Source organism: Anabrus simplex, chromosome 2 (assembly GCF_040414725.1).
Source record: "Anabrus simplex isolate iqAnaSimp1 chromosome 2, ASM4041472v1, whole genome shotgun sequence".
NCBI classification, from domain to species: Eukaryota; Metazoa; Arthropoda; class Insecta; order Orthoptera; family Tettigoniidae; genus Anabrus; species Anabrus simplex.
In genome coordinates, this window is record NC_090266.1 from 498,850,002 (window position 1) to 498,868,735 (window position 18,734).

Below are 18,734 nucleotides of genomic sequence, written 5' to 3' on the forward strand. Positions count from 1 at the left end.
CAGGATTTAAGTAACGTTCTTTGGTAATTGATCAAGAGAATTAAAATTAATTTAGCGAATCTTAATTTCAGTATTACTGACGACGGGAATATCGACAGCAAGATAGGTTTTGTTCAGGTGACCACTTTAAGGGGTCTCAAGGCTTGATTCCGTACTCGTGCTCTTGAGGTTGTCAAAGGAGGGCCAAATATGTGGTGTTGTCCACTTGAAGGATGTACAAACAGGGGCCACACTTGAGCTGTTTAGGTGTACCCAAATAATTTTCGTTCATTATTTATTTGTTTATTATTTTCATATGAGTTTCGGTGTTTAGACAGGTCGAGAGGTTGTGTTGTTGTTGTATCATGAATTATTCCAAGGAATGTCAAAAACATTGTTGTAAATAATTTATAGGATTATTTTACCTTGCGTTTACTGTGGTATGTATTTGAATGTAGATGAGGTAGGACTATAATAGGATAGGGACTACCCAAGGTTCAGATTCGTTTAGGATGTAATGTAAATAACTTAGTGTTATGACCAGATGGTTGGCATAATGAAGTAAACATACAATTATTCCTGGTAGTTTGTGATAAATATGTTTTTACCTCCAATATAGGAATACCATGAAGTGTCTGTGGACAGTAAATAATTCTCCGGAAATTGAAAGCTTGAGTTAGAGGAACCGTTTCTTTGGTGTTAGTTAAATTTATTCTTTCATAATGAGATGATGGATTCATTGCGTAATTAATTAATGTATTAATATTCTCAAAACCGCACTTTGAAATAGCGTAACGTCAAGTGTTACACTCAAATTAATTCTGGAAGTCATAGTTTTATTTCCCGGAGAAGCATAACGATTAAGCGGACATGTCCGAATATAAAGGACTTTACCGCCGCGTGTGATGAGAGCATTTCGTTTTTCGTTCATATTTCACATCGATGCCTTACTTCTAAAACCTCATATGTCCCAATGCTCTTCGTACCCATCCTATTCCTTAAGACTGATCACGCCTTCCAGCCACATACGAATATGCAGTCCATCATAATAATTTTCTTTGTGTTCGTTTTCCTATGCTAATGTGTAAAGGAAAATGGACATTATCATACTGTATTGTAGGGATATTGTTTGCATGGCGAATTTACATATTCCTGCAGTATAATTTAAGGTCCATTTACCTTTACACATCAGCATAGGAAAATGAACACAACTAAAATTGTTCTGATGGACTGTACATCCATATGTGGCTGGGAGGCGTGACCAGCCTTAAGGAAGAAAAAGGATAGGAAGTGCATTGGGAGATACGAGGTTTTAGAAGTAAGCCATCGAGAAGTGTTATTGTACCACACCAAATAGTTCCTACTGTAGACTGTGACCACTACTACGAAGAAGGCAGCATATATCTGGAAGCCGCAAATTTCTGGTGCTAAAATGTGCACATGACTGAAAAACACGTTTATCGTTGTAAAGAAGTCTGAGATGAAGAAATGAAAGTAGAAAATATACGAACTCTCTTTCTACAAGTCACCTCGCCACGCACATCATTCTCCCCAGAGTTTAGCGTCGTGCTAACTATGTACAGGTGGAAGGTCATTTTCCTTATCTCTATAATTTCAATTTAATGCACTCTTTCTTCGCTGCCCCGAGTGTCGAGTCTTTAAAAACTTGAAATTCACATGAATAATTTCTCTACATTGTACATGTATATTAAAACCACGAGTCGAATGCCCGCTTCGGTATGAGGAAAGTAATGTCATATGTGCAATGAGGTGAAGTGACTGAGATAAGACACTAGCAAAATTTATCTCTCCATAAATGTATCGTTCTTTGATATTTTTTGTGTGTTTCCAAATGTTAATGCTGTAGATTGTATAGTGTGTTATTGTTATTAATTGTGATACTTTTATTTATGTGGTTAAAATTTGTTCTTATGGCAATGTAGAATGTCTAGAATGTAGTTCAGTTTTTCAATAAAAAGGATTAGATTAAGATTAGTTTAGAATAGATATAAGTTAGGCTAGGTAATATTAAGTAATAATTATTTATAGGTTCTCTGTGTATCACAATGAATGCTACTGTAATTGGGATGAAAATCCTGTTGCAAGCAATAAATTAAATGAAATTAAATGGCAATGAGACGAAATCACTGAATTTTCAAGTTAATCCTAATGGTTTGACATTTGAAAGGATATAGAAAAAAGCAATCAAACAGTATCACATTATCGACATCCAGTAATGAAACGGCGGACAAACAAACAGCTAGTATGGACACCCCTTGATACACAACCAATGATTTAAGATAACAAAATTAGTTTTTACTAAATGAATAGCATTAAGGGGGTAAGTAATATGACATACACTGTAGCTATTGTTCGTAACACTTGTACGAATGGAGAAATTGAAACAAATATGATTTTTAAATGAAAATGCATGTTTTAACTGAATTTGAAAGTTACTGAAAAGAGGAATTCAATGACAGCGTATCGATAGCTTACTTCTAAAACCTCGTATCTCCCAGTGCTCTTCCTACCCATTATTTTCCTTAAGAGTGATCACACCTCCCAGCCACATATGGATATGCAGCCCATCAGAACAATTTTCATTGTGTTCATTTTCCTATGCTGATGTGTAAAGGTAAATGGACCTTAAATTATACTGCAGGAATATGTAAATTCGCCATTCAAACAATATCCCTACAATACGGTATGATAATGTCCATTTTCCTTTACACATTAGCATAGGAAAACGAACACAAAAAAAATTATTCTGATGGACTGCATATTCGTATGTGGCTGGAAGGCGTGATCAGTCTTAAGGAATATAATGGGTACGAAGAGCATTGGGACATATGAGGTTTTAGAAGTAAGGCATCGATGTGAAATATGTACGAAAAACGTCCAGGTGATATGTAAATGTGGTGGCGTTCGCTGGACCAGCAGTTTCGAGCAAGTAATGTTCACTTCGTGTTATAGACAACTCGTGCAGTGCGTCATCGTGCTATGAGCACAGCGTCCCGTAGCTCACCCGATCCGCGAATACGAAATGCGATATAGAACCTAATGACAGCACTTCAGCTGAGGAAAGACGAGCAATGACAGTGCAAACCTGATATTAGAAGATATGTTATTCTGAAAAACCAGTGTACTGTGTTCGTTTCCTATAATTAATTGTACTAAGTAATTAGTGTTCAGAGGGACAACACAAGGAGAGGAAACCCATCCAAAATTGAAATAAGGCCACATCCTCACAAATAGTACAAGAGTTCACATGCACGCGAAAAACAATTCACATCATGTATCCTCACAACATGCAGTCTGTGCGTTTACCATCGGCAGTAATACGCATCAGTAAACGCAACTTTAGCGAGCGATGAACTAACGAAGTGCTCCCGGCGTAAAGGTGTTGCAATCTGCCACACTGCATTCCTGCATGTAACCTGGCGTCATTGAACCGTATTATACACCTTATCTTTCCGTATTCCTCACAGAAAATATCTATAAGTATGAAATCAAGCGAGCGAGTAGGCCTTCTTACAACACCATGGTCCCATGACGAAGCCCACTAGGATACCACACCACACATTCACGCCCTACTGTCACTCATGTTCCACTTGCCGGACCCAATGTGGATATATGTCACCCGACAGTGCATCGTAAACCTACGTGTCTATTGAATATGAATGTTACTTCCTCGGGAAATAGTAATTTCAACACAAAATTTATGTCATCCCTTGCAGACATCAGTGTAAATGTTCAAAATACAACATGCTGAAGGAAATCGCCTTTGTGTAATTGCTGTGGTCTTTTCCACGAGAGTTTAATCCCAATGTAAACAAGCAATCTGTATAATTCCGCCGGGGTAAGTGTATTTCATTTAAAGGTCGTATCAATTAACCCAAGATTTATCCGGCACCTTAGCTAAATAATCAGCGTAGTCGCCTTCGGTACAGAGGGTCTCGGGTTCGATTCCCGGTCGGGTTGGAGTTTTTATCTGTAAAAGATTAAATCCCCTGGCTTGGCGCCTGGGTGTTGTACCGTCTCCAACATCCCCGCTACTAACACTCAACACACAACACTATCCTCAACTACAATAATACACCGTTGCACACAGGGGAGATGTCGCCAAACCTCGTCGGAAGGTTTGTCTTACAAAGGCTGCACCAGGCTGGCAATAGCCGCACGAAATTATCATCATTATTATTATTATTATTATTATTATTATTATTATTATTATTATTATTATTATTATTATTATTATTATTATTATACCGGGATTTCAGTGGATCACAGAGGGATAAGAAGCGCTTGGGTTGAGTGGGGGTTCTAAGAAATAACTAGAACAGAACTTAACAAAGTTTGAAATGTTATTCCATTAATTTTTTTCTGAGTTTAAAATTGGAGAAATAGAAAATCTGAATGAATTACAACAGTATTAATGATCTCGTCAGCTCTAACCATATAGTGGACTTAGAAGTCCAAATACCAAGTACAAAACTCGAGAATGTTAATTTACACAGAAAATAGATGGATTGCTCTTGCCAGGTACAAAATTTTATAAGAGCAAGAAATGTTGCAGGAAAATACACTTCGTAGGAGTCTGCGCTCAAACTATGCCATAGTCCCGCCTCGAGGAGGCATCAATTTCATAACTAATGGCGCACTTAAGTTCCACCTGGCAACCTATCGGTTGTCCTCAATTAAAGTTTTTACACCCGTTGCCCCGATGTGGGCTTATCAATTGCTCAACAGTTTAAAGATTCACTGTTTCCGAAGGGAACTAACGCCATAAAGACTTTAACACAGAAATAAATGTACAGGGGCATAATTGCCCATACTAAGCGGCCTTAGTTTAAAAGGAAAAGTTGCATATGACTCGCCATAAACAAAAGGCTAGGAGGAGAAACTCTTGCCCTCCGTATATAAATAGTTTAAACACTAAGCGGGCTTATGGCCCAAAAATACAGGACCAATGGCCCAAAATATACCACGGTGACTCAATGAGATTCATTAATGACAAATAAGTATTAAGAAATTAAGAGGTTCAGAATTTCTTGTCACCCCTTGCCAAGTTGCATGGGAAAAACAGAGGGCAATCACTCATTTTTCCCTTATATTACTTATTTCCCAGTAGGAAATAGAACATCCTCACACTTCCCCAAAATCCTACATTTAAGCCACAAAATTTAGAAATTTACATTAAATAAAAGGGTTTGAATCCTTCCCCTCACATGATCCGCAGGAGCTATTATATATCCATGACAATTCTGCCATTACCTTGAGTTGCTGGGCCTTCCTCATGCAGGCCGCACCCCTGCCTCCTGGTTCACGTCAATTCACCTTCCTCACACTGGAGCAATTCAGACAATATGGTCCTAAAGCGCCCTGCTTTTATAGGATTTTTAGGGGAAGCTTCCAGAGCTATTTACTGATAAGCTGGATCTTTATACACTCCGCCAATTTTAATTGGCTAGAGAAAATATTTACAATTTTCTGATAGGTTGATTATGAAAAAAGAAGGAACCAGCTGAAGTTTTTACAACTTCGATACCTAAACAAAACAATCCTAAAAACCTAAGGTTTACTAACTGCGAAAATAAACATTCCTGAATGAAATTATTAGACTTCGTCCCGCTAGAGGGAGCAATCAAACCGATGAGAGAGATATATAAATAACAGTTGAAGACCAAAGTGTCTTGTAATACACCAGTTCAAGTTTATTTACACAGATGGCCTTATACAAGGCGCGCAGATTTACTGTCCGGGGAGTGTGTACCCCCGGGACAATTATTATTATTATTATTATTATTATTATTATTATTATTATTATTATTATTATTATTATTATTATTATTATTATTATTATTATTATTATTATTATTATCGAACGTTTTGGGGGGTGGAAGGAGGGCCATTACCTTAAAAAAAGATATAGCCCCAGCATTTACTCTGTGTGAAAATCGGAAGTATTGTGATTAGGTGAGAGGACAGTAAATGCGCTCCGTGCCGGACATGCAATGCCAGTTGCTGTACCTGAAAACTTTAACTGCAATTCACTCGCAATAGAGCGAACGTTTGAATTTTCTGACTTAATATCTTCTTGTGCGGTATCTAAACTGTCCGCCTCGGTGGTGTGGTGGTTAGTGTTTTTAGTTGCCATCCCCGGAGGTCCGAGTTCGATTCCAGGCTCTGCCACGAAAGTTGAAAGATGGTGCAAGGACTGGAATGGGTTCCACTCAGCCTCTGGAGGTCAAATGATTAGAGGGATATTTGATTCCCACCTCAGCCATTTATGAAGTGGTTTTGCATGGTTTCCCACTTCTCCTCCAAGAAAATGCCGGGATGGTACCTAACTCAAAGCCGCGGCCTCTTCCTTCACACTCCTAGCCTTTCCCTATCCCATCGTCGCCACAATACGTACCTGTATCTGTGCGAGGTAAAGCAAATAGTAAAAAAATAAAATTAATAATATTGTTACGTAAAGTAGTTGAATAATTTAATGTCAAGCTGCGGGAAACTAAACTAAGGGGTTTACACGGCAAAGTCTTTGAAAACCTAAGTAATTATTTATTTCATTTTAATTATCTTGAATCATAAACGATCACGTTAACGGTAAAGCATTAAATCACTTGCATACTGCTCTCAGTAGGTTCTAACCCATTCCAAAGTAGCGTTAAAGTTTATTTGAAAATATGTTTCAATAATTTAAAGCGTTCCTGTTTTGATATCACAAGACTGAAATGTCGGTCTGTACTGTGATTCATCCTAAAATCGTCTATCATCAATAACTAACTCAAACAGACAAGAAGCATAGCCTATTGCAGTCAAAATGGAAATAGTGGTAAACGTAAATTGTATTTTCATCTTTATCAGACTGCACACTATCAGTAAAAATAAATCTCTTAGCAAATTTATTTATTTGGCGCCCAAATACCACATCCCGTCTTCTTGCGTTCTGTGTCGAATTCAATTGTTACTTTTAATCTACAGTCACTGTTCTAATTACTGTATCAAGTACTACTTCCCTGTAACATATATATATGTTTTATAGTGGTCTCTTAATACATTCGATGAGTTCTACTTTGATACTTCACATGATGGCTCGCGTGAGGCTATTATCTGCTCTTTCCGCACTACCTTTACTGCCGACTTCACAGAATGGAGTAGAATAATGCATTGCCCATTACGATTTTGCTCATGGATTCGAGTTTCAACAGGAGAGATAAACCATGATAGAAATACATCACTTGTTATTTCCTTATGATATTCGAATGTTATTTTCATTCACAGCTCAATGCTCTGCCGTCCATAAAACCATAGCCACTACCTACATCCCAGCCGGCTGTTTCAGGCCAGTTGGAAGCCCGGGACAAAACGGTTTCTTTCCAGTCTTTTGAAGATGCACGTCCTTCATTAAGCCACGCTCCATATAAATATTTCATCATGTGAAATTCAGACACTATATTATCCGCTCCTGTGGTCTAGCCTATCTCTTACTCAGAGTCCCCGGGGTTTGATTTCCGTCAAAGTCAGGATTTTTACCTGGATCTATGGACTGATTTGAAGTTCACTCAGCCCACGTGAGAACAATTTAGGAACTAACTGATTGTGAGAAAGCGTAGCTGGCTTAGAACTCCATTAATAACGGCCTAGAGGATTCGTCATGCTCATCATGTGTCGCTTCGTAATAACCAGACCCTCAGGCTGAGTAGCAGTCATTTGGTAGCCATGATCTACTAGATCTACATGATCTGCTCAGTCCATTGACACAGGATTCTTGCTATTTGTTTTGTGTTGTACCTAGTCGCTTACGACAACGATGGATAGGACTAGTATTAGGAACGTGTAGCCCGTGTTTGCCTTGTGTGAACAGGAAAAAACGGAAAATCATCTTCAGGGCTGACAACTGTATTGTTCGAACCCACTATCTCTCGAATGCAAGCTCATGGCTACGTGAGCAAACCGTGTAACCAAATAGTTTGGTGACACACGTTTACGCTTCTTTATAAAAACCTGCAAACCGGTTTATTTTTATGATCCCACACAATGTAGTTGAAATGAAGGTGAATAATGTGTTATCATTCTCTACACAGTGTAACATTCTGGGTGAAGTAGATGGTTCATTTAGAATTCGTCGAATTCCATTTTTAACGAAGTCTTCGGTTTTTCGAGCCTTGAAGCTTGTTTGCGATTCTTTCCTGGTATTGTAAAAGCGACTGTTTCTTTACAACTGAGCCTTGACATTATATACTGAACTGACGATTACACCTTGCAGTACAATTATGTGCCTACTTTCCCTGCCTTCTTTACAGCTATAAACCTGAGTTATTTATTGAACACAGCAGGTATTGCCTATGATCACTCCACACTGGTTTTGAGCTTATGCACCTCAAAACACGAGAGCGACATGCTCCTTACTGCACCTCTGCCACACTGAGTAATGACCAGTGTTCCCAATCGCATGTGAAGAAAATACTCGTACCAACTGACGGAATATCCCACAACTATTTTCCACAATCTTGGGCCGCTGCAAACTTCACAGAATCTCTGTGCATTATTCTAAAACAGTGAAATAGTTTGCAGTAAGTTAAACTACAAGTTTTCTACTACTACTTTACGTAAACGTTATACTAATACCATAATATGATACAACTCACCAGTTTTTGAACTCTTATGCCAGTATTGGCTTAATTACCCACCTTTTACTTCCCACTTCGCTGGTACACATTTTCTTGCTGTGGAGATCAAGATAAGGCTATGTTGCACAAATTGTTACGCATTAGCGCGGAAACTCGACGTAACAACTTCAACTGCACTGAGAGCTACATCACCAATTCAGTTATTTAGGAAGCACCACTGCTGGCGCTTAAGTGTTCATAAATTACCACCGATGATTAAAATTAAAATTTTTATTAAAAATGTATTTAATTGAATTAGTTCCGAATTTATAAGTTATCGTTACGACAAAGCACACCATATAAAAATGTCATTAAAGTAAAAGAATATAATTACAGAAGAACTATATAGAGTACGGTTTAAATAGAGTTCTGCATTAATCGTAAAATCTTTATCTCGACGGCTCCATGTATCAACATCATAACTTAAAACTGTCAAATATACAGAAGAAGTAAAATAAGCTGAAGTAATCACTGTAAATCCAGTTAAGTTACAAATTCGTTGAGACTTCACAGATGAACATTTACAAATGAAGGGATTTATATAGTGTGTAGGCAATGGTTCTAATAAAGTTCAGAAATGTGCTTTGTGAACTTACGAGGTTTTTGCCAGGAAATATATGCAAAATATTTAGATCATGAGTAGCGCTAAATAGGTTTCCTGTTTCTCATATGATTAAAACACTGTCAGTTGTCGACGTTCACTTTTCTCACAAGAATACGATCATTCATTAGCATTTGGTACACCACTGGTACTGTGTACTGATGTACCAATTTGTCTTGAAACCAAGCTTTGATAAAAGTTATGACAAGCAGTAGGGATGCATTTTCTATCGCATAAGGACAACAGGTCCGTGAACTTCTGCTCGTTGATCGGCAGGGACCCATGATATGCCTGTTCAAGAATGTCGTAGGATGACAGCTACCTGCCTTTAGATCACTTCTGGATAAAACTGCATTTCGATTCTTTGTGGTAAGTGTAATTGAAGTACACTTCGTATGACCGACCTTCTAAGACAGAATTTTCCAGTGCTTTACTCCACATTACCTTATTTTTATTGGTATCGTGCATCCAGATCTTCTGCACCACCTTTCTCAAGTCGTGTGTTAAGTCCTGACTCATTTCATGGACTGTGTATTGCTTGCCGGTGAAATTACACGTCCTAATTAACGTGACTCACTGATACGGAACAAACAGAGTTTGGTTCATTTTTCCTATTTTAATCAGGTCGTGTATGGAGTCCCCTTCATTCTGGGAGTGCCCCTTGTTCTTGAAAGCGATGTGTGATTGAAATTCCAAACATTCTGCATGCAACAACGAACACAGAAAATAGGAATATGTTCCTGTTTCACCCTCCACAGCTATCCGAGTACAGTTTGAATGTGTTACCACCTCTACCAGCTCGAATATGTAAGAAATGGTGAAGGCAGGTGGCTGTTTCATTTGGGCACGACGAGCATTGATACCTAAAGCGAACAAGATTTCTTACGTTCAACAATATTCGTAGGACTGTCAATCATAATTTTTAATGTTCGACTGGAGTACACAATTACTTAAGAACTTGACGAACTTAACAGTCACCAGACAGACATAAATAGCGACCACGGAATCCTTTCTCAGCGTAGCCACCGGTTACACTCATACTGATGACCACGACTTCAATTAGCACATGGACAGTAGCGGACCTAGACGACAGTTCTTCGAACTACAGCGAGAACGATAAACATCGATATACATCGCACAATTGTTAGCAAGATTTTTTCTCTACCATCTTAACTACAGTTACGATTTCGGTTGTGCTATCATTCTGCCAACAAAAATATCGTAACATGAGTTGAGATTGTTTTCGTCGGTGAATGCGTTTCTAATATGACTTACGATATTCCTTAAACATACATTGCTGCTAGGTTTACGGCACTGGAGATACGATTTTTATACAGGGAAATAATATTGAAGTAATGGTTTTGTTGACGACCGTAACTCATTTTGGCTGTTTTCAGACTTACAATGTTTTAATACTTGGAGCCGTTGATTTAACGTCTAACATGTATCATACAATAGGAAACATATAACTTTTAACATCTGACATTCGTGACATGTATGCTAACATGGAATGGTGGAAACTGCCAAACAATTCGAAACATTCCGTTTTTGTACCTACATATATAGAAGTATTGATATAGTTTATAAATCAAGGAAAGTTAAAATGATATTTCTATTTCATGAACATAAGACATTCACGTAAGGACTTGCATTACTTCTGTCAAAAACGTCATAAAGTGTTAATGGAAAGTCTGAAGAAAATAATATCGTCGCTCGACCGGTAAAAGGTTGTATTCCACAAAGCTTCCTATCAATTATTCTCCTTAAGACTGGTCACGCCTCCTAGCCACGTATGGATATGCAGTCCATCGGAACAAATTTTGTTGTGTTCATTTTCCTATGCCCATGTTTAAGGGAAAATGAACCTTACAGTACCGTACTGTAGGAATGTACGTTTGTATTACGTATTTACGCACTCCTAGTGTACAATGCATGTAAGGTTCATTTTCGTTTAATCGTTGACATAGGAAAACGAACACAACGGATATTGTTCTGATGGACTGCGTATCCATATGTGGCTGGGAGGCGTGACCATTCTTAAGGAGAATAATGGATAGGAAGAGTATCGTGGGATACAACGTTTTACCGGTGAAGCGACGATATATTAGGAAATTCATGTTCAAGAATTCTGATTTACATTCTTCTGTCACAAGAATGATCTCCCAATCTATCCATATCATTTGACCTTGAAAGGGTTAATAAACATTTTCGGAACATACATGGATGATTGTATTCATATGAATTGATAATAATTATAATAATAATAAGAATATATCATTTACGTCCCTGTAACTACGTTTATGGTTTTCGGAGACGACGAGGTGCCGAAATTTTGTCCCGCAGGAGTTCTTTTACGTGCCAGTAAATCTGTCGACATGGGCTGACGTATTTGAGCACCTTTAAATACCACCGGACTGAGCCTGGATCGAACCTGCCAAGCTGGGGTCAGAAAGCCAGCACGTCAAACGTCTGAGGCAGTCAGCCTGGCCATACGAATGGAATTTTTGTTGTTATTTAAATAGATACTGAGGTCACAGGAGAGTTGTGCATATTTTTAATACCGTTTTTCAGAGAGAACGGAGGTAGTAAGGTTGTGATGAACCAAAGTGAGATTCTTTTCCCGGGAACGGCTATAAAAACAGGCTGAGAAGACAACTGTGATGAACGATCCAGTAAAATAAACGGTCACAGATGGGGAGCTTTATTATGGACGCCATGTGTCTCTCTGCACGGTGAGAGGAGAATGGCTAGATGAGCGGCAACACACAGCACTCAAAGGGAGAAGTGCCAAAGGAAGATTAGCCAACGTACTGTAAGTAATGTAGTTGTAGATGAAGATCGACCCTGACACGGAACATTAATTATTCGGCTAATACAATGCAGAAGCTAGAGTTTGTTACCTAATGCGGTCTAGTATATAACTGAACATCTACTAAATACGGAACTATTGATCATGAAATACATGCAAGTCTACTTATATTCATAAGATGTGTGTGTGTGTGTGTGTGTGTGTGTGTGTGTGTGTGTGTGTGTGTGTGTGTGTGTGTGTGTGTGTGAAAGAGGGCGAGAATGATAATCTGAATACGAATTTCTATCCTGCTTATTGTAATATTTGAAATCATTTTTGTTTGATATTGGAATGCTGCTCCTACAATTGAAAACGCTACAATTCTAGAACTAATCCAAAGAGAATGTAATTAAACCTAGATGCAATTGCAATGACTGGAGCTGCTATAAATTACCATGCACAGAATCAGTCTACACAACGTTTTAATCCTATATCTTGTCATGGACCATAGGCTACAATCCCAGGAGGAGGTAAAGATAAAACAGTATGTATAGGAATGGGTATTACAGTTGATAATAACAATAATTGTCCCGCATTATTATTATTATTATTATTATTATTATTATTATTATTATTATTATTATTATTATTATTATTATTATTATTATTGCGTTCCGGCCTTCTAAGGACCACGTTACAATTTCAATTGTTCCTCTTTAGTTGTTCTTTACTTTTCTTCCAGTATTCTTTCATTGTTTCACTGTGTTTCTTTTTCCTGTCTTCAGTCCACTGTGTGCCTGTTTTCTTTTCCTTCCTCCCTTGGAATCCTTCCATTTGTAAGACTTTCTTCCTAAAAACCTTTCTTTCCAATAATTCTTCTTCTCGTATGTTGTTCCTTTCCAGGTCTTTCTTGACTTCTTGAATCCAGGTGGTAGTTGATTTATTTTTCCAAAGGTACTTGAAGATTCGTTTAGTTAGTCTATTGTCATCCATTCTGTAAATGTGTCCAAGAAATAGCAATCTCCTTTTTCTTATTGTTTCTGATATGTTTTCTACGTTCTGGTAAATTTCATTGTTACTTCTTAATTTCCAAAACTCTGCAATTCTTAGAGGACCTAATATTTTCCTTATAATTCTTCTTTCTAATATTTCTAATTTATCAAGCTTGTAGTTCAGTGCTATTATTATTATTATTATTATTATTATTATTATTATTATTATTATTATTTGAATTTGAATTTGAGGAATATTCCGAAGGTGTTATAAAACATTCACTCTACCCTTTCAACGAAAAATACCCGTTAATATTATTTCAATCAGTTATTTACAATATATTTTACTAGCAATTACCCGCGGCTTCGCTCGCGTGGATTTCGTAATTTGATCAAAGTAATTGTTCCTCGGCATTGTACTAAGACATTATCCGAGAAATCTAGAAGTATAAAAACTCACCAAAAAATTGAGTTTCATTTACCCCAGAAATTCTGTGTAAACCATGTTAGTGGTATTACTTTTGGGGCTAAAACGACCATGCGACATGTGAGAAACAGTCTTCTCTCAAGTTGAAAAAATAAATACACTTTTTTTTATTTTTAAAGGAGATTCCAAATACCTATTCCCACATCGGTAACATCTTCGGTTTTAGAGATAAGTATCCCCATAAAAGAATCTAACCCCTTGATCAGTCCATCAGTCCCCACCCTCACCCAAATCTAAGTGTATTTTCCGAAAACAAAACAATATGTTCTTCATTTTCAAAGGACATTCCAAATACCAATATTCTCGTCTTAACATCTTCAGTTTTTAAGATATAAGTATTCTCATTAATGATAATTCAACTATTTTTCACTTCTCTTCACCCCCAGTTAAGTGCCTTCTTCGAAAACAAAATGGTACAGGTTCATGTCTTTTTAAAGGACTTTCCAAATACCAAGTTTCTTGTCTCCAATATGTTAAAGTTTCTGACATATAATGTAGATATACCGGTACTAATTTTAAAAATTCACCCGCTTTTCCAATTCATTTCAGCCCTTAACTGGATTTTCCGAAAACAAAAAAAATTGTTTCATTATTTTTAAAGGAGATTCCAAATACCATTTTCTTGCCTGTACATCTGTAACACTTTCAGTTTTTGAGATAAATGTATACACATAAGGATAATTCAACTTCTTCTTCTTCTTCACTTCTTTCCACCCCTCTCCCGCCTTAAGTGGACTTTCCTAAATAAAAGATACGTGTTTCTTTATTTTGAAAGGAAATTCAAAATACCAACTTTCACATCTGTAACAGCATCAGTTTTAAGATAAAATATCCTCATAAACATATTACAACTCCTTATTTACTTATTTTCAACCCCACATCTCTTTCGTCGATTTTCCGAAAAAACAAATGCGTGTGTCTTCTTTTTTAAAGGATATTCCAAATACTAATTTTCACGTCTGTAACATCTTCAGTTTTTGAAATATAAGTATCCTCATAAAATTAATTCAACTCTCTTTTCACCGCAGCCCGTGAAGTTGATTCCCCCCACCCCTCCTAAAATGCGTCTTTCTTTATTTTTAAAGGAGATTCCAAATACAAATTTTCACGTCTGTAACATCTTTAGTTTTTGAGATATAAGTATCCTCATACAAAGAATTCAACAATTTTTTCAATTCATTCACTCCCCTTAAGTAGATTTTCCGAAGACAAAAAGAACACGTGTTTCTTTACTTTGAAAGTTCCACATACAAATGTTCATGCTCTAACATCTTCAGTTTTATAGATATAAGTATCCTCATAAAAAACTTTACACGTTTTTGACCCCAGCCTTTTAAGTTGAAACCCCCCAAAAATGCGTGTTTCCTTATTTTTGAAGGAAATTCCAAATATAAATTTTCACGTGTGTGACATTACGTTTTTGAGATATAAGCTTCTCCATAAAAATAATTAAATGTTTCACTCCCTTTCACACTCCCCCCTTGAGTGAATTTCCCGAAAACCAAAAATACTGGTTTTTTATTTATAAAGGAGCTTCCAAATTCGAATTATCGCGACTGTAACATCTTCAGTCTGAGATATATGTATCCTCATAAAAACGAATTAAACTCCTTTTTCACCGCCCCCACCCCAAAATGGATTTCCCACCCCCAAAATGCGCGTTCCTTTATTTTTAAGGAAGATTCCAAATACTAATTTTCACGTCTGTAACATCTTTAGTTTTTGGGATATAAGTACACTCATACAAAATATTCAACTAATTTTTCAATTAATTTAGCCCCCTTAAAGGGATTTTCCAAAGACAAAAGATTACGTGTTTCTTTACTTTGAAAGAAAATTCCAAATACAAATGTTCATGCCTCCAACATCTTCAGTTTTATAGATATAATTATTGAAACCGTACAGTGTCCTGTACAGCTCATTGGAATCATAGGGGCCTTATTAAAATCACTTCTAAAGGTCGCGTCCTTGGTAGTAGTATGGGCGATGGGGATCGAGCAGCCTCCGGCCAGAATGGAACCCGCGAGAGAGCGCCTGGAAAACAAAGGGAAGGCTGAACAGGAGCCAAGCCCCCGCGAAAAGGCCCTCTCAACTCGCAGACAGAGTTGGAGATATGACGCGATGCTACCATGGTCAAATACGCCCCGAGGTGTGGCCTATTTTTCCAGGGATCCAAACTAACAGGAGGAACTTCCGGTTTTTATGCACGTTTCACGGGTGTCAACGTCGAATTTTGGTGCGTAAAAGTTATAAGATATTTTGATCCAGACATGGGAAAATTATGAGAGGTACACCGATGAATAGAGCTGAATTTTCTGCGTATCCCAGACTAAAAATGTGGAATACTTTATTCAGGGGACGAAAAGAGGTCACCAGATGTCCAGCCGTGACATATCGCAAACACATGTGAACGAGAAAGCGTCCCCCGAGCTAAGAGTCGCGCTCAAAATTCACTCCACCCCCCAGATGACGCTAATGGAATAATTAAAGGCGGGAAGCAAATTACGTGAAAACTGCCGATCGTCGGGAGAGCACGCCTGGTTCAAATAAGAGAGGAGAGAGAGGGTTACAATATGCACAATTTAAATGTTCTGAATTCCTGGGATGAAAGGAGCTGCTGTCCTTAATGAACCGTGAATCGTTTACGCCCATTGTCTTCCGGGGTGTAGACCATAAAAGCTGAGCTAGCCCTCGCTGGAGACAGTTCCTAGCGGGTAGTTGAGAGGGGACATTGTGTCCCGTTGTGCTCCAGTTTTACAGTCCGAACCCTACTGACCGCATACTAAGACAGTGTTATTGTGTCCGTCGCGGCCGTGAAATACGAAGCCTTTACGAAGTGTGGACGGGAAGCCAAGCGAGCCTAGGCGAATGTCTCTGTGCCGCATATCATTAAATAAGCTGCGAGCATAATTTATAAACGAGTAGCGGTCGGCTATATACAATGCCGGCCTAAATGAGTCCGTGATATTAGTAAATTGGTATCACCCAAATTGCTACTCTAAGTCAGGGTGCTCAAGTCTCGTGAGTTACCCGATTCCTGCTGTGAGCGCGCCCGCTGTGATTAGAATGACCTGCATATTCATGGTATAAACTCTGTGTGTGTGTCGCGGTAAGCAGAGGACCGTGTGACGAGTAGTGGAGTGTTACCCATTTGGATTACTCTGAGATTTCAGCTGTGAACGAGATATCCAGGATGTCGGACTTGTATGGACCAGGGCTGAAGGACAGCATGCCCGTCTCCAGCGCCGAGGCCATGCAGCAGTTAGCGCCGCCATGGGTCTCCCGTGTAAGGAAAAACCACGGCCACCAAACAGATGAGTGATGTCAAATATAATTTTTCTTAGCACGTTAATGTAGAACCGGTAGTAGGATGAGCTTTCCTTTGTAATACCTAAATGTTGTAAAATAACGCATGTCCTAGTATGGAAATTTTATTGTTCTTTATCATGTTACCGTAAAATTCAAGGGAGCTAACTCCCCGACGACCCATGTGTTTTTTTTCTTAATGATTAGATTATCGTGAGGGGTTATTCTTAGTAATATGTTGAATATCCTAGCATGTATGGGAACAAGGATAGGAGAATATTTGAGTTCCCCTAGGGTTGGCTGGAACAATATGGTATGAGCAGGGAAATCCATGACCAAAGGTTGTTAGTTAATGTCCAAAATGGCTAGCGTATATGCTGGGGAAAATGCTGGGGAAGCTCATGGGTCAATCAGACGATGCATGCGTAACTTACACATATAATAATTGCATGCTGCAAGAAAGAAGAGATCCCTGACCGAGAGAGGTACATAAATATGTTATTTAGGTATAATAGTGAGGGACAGTTCGCGAGTTTCCCGTGATACTTGATTATTTAACCAGAAATGGATGGAGTTTTTTTCCTGCAACCGGTTGAGATCCAGGGAAGCCAGAGTCGTATGTATGGTAGGAATATAAATTGATGCATAACTTTGGGCGGTGAGCAAGGAAGATGAGAAACGTGGAATTGAGGAATCATGAGAGTCCTATGCCCAAGGAAAGAAGATACGCGATATGAGACGTAATGAAAGGGCCGAATGCCCAGATAGTTTTTTTTGCTAGGGGCTTTACGTCGCACCGACACAGATAGGTCTTATGGCGACGATGGGATAGGAAAGGCCTAGGAGTTGGAAGGAAGCGGCCGTGGCCTTAATTAAGGTACAGCCCCAGCATTTGCCTGGTGTGAAAATGGGAAACCACGGAAAACCATTTTCAGGGCTGCCGATAGTGGGATTCGAACCTACTATCTCCCGGATGCAAGCTCACAGCCGCGCGCCTCTACACGCACGGCCAACTCGCCCGGTCCAGATAGTTTTATGGTGAGATGATTCGGAAGTGATGGTGCTCACGAAAAGAATGAGAAAGTATAGAATAAATGAGTATTTCTTGGGAATTTTGCGGTAAGATGAATAAACCAAATGAAGTGGGCCATAGATATGTGTCTTCGAGAAAGGAGGGCTGGACGTTGTGAGTGAGGGAAGAATCCGGTGTGGCCAATGAATGAGGAATGGTAGTATGAAGCGAATGACCGTCCCTTCAGTTTTTTTGTGAGTGTTTGCTCCTCGCGACAGAGCGGTCCTGCTGTGCTATTGTAGTAAGACTCGGGGCTCAGGGTTTTCAACGTGCTCGTTTGTTTGGTTTAAATGGCTCAGCTAAGAATACTTATATAATGATAATATCACGGTGATTTAGAAGGTAATTAATAAATGAATATTGATCTCCCCCAATATCCGGTCATATGAGACCGTAGCTAGTTAGGTATTTTTCAGGGATGTACCTCTCAGTCGGGATTCATCCATTTTGAGCCCCGGATCAGGAGGGGTCACCTTGGGCAAGCTTCCATTAAGCTTGCTCCGGGGGCAGAAGATACTGATAACCATGTTTTCCTTACAGGAATAGCCTCCTTTATGCATGATGTGTATATATCTGTGTGTGCTTAGTATTTAATGTGCATTTACTTTGAGTTCAAACAGAACCGAAGTTCAACGTTGTTTTGTCTTGGTGACAGATCAGGGAAGTCCGGGGATTTTAGCTAATGGTATGTGTGTTTTGTCTATGTATGATGTAAACATATCTTTAAATATGTTAATGAGGTAGTGCAGGAACCGGTTAATTACGTGCTAAGAACAGGAGATACTATGTGTAGGGACATCAGCTCATCTTACGGTGTGATCGACAGAATATAAA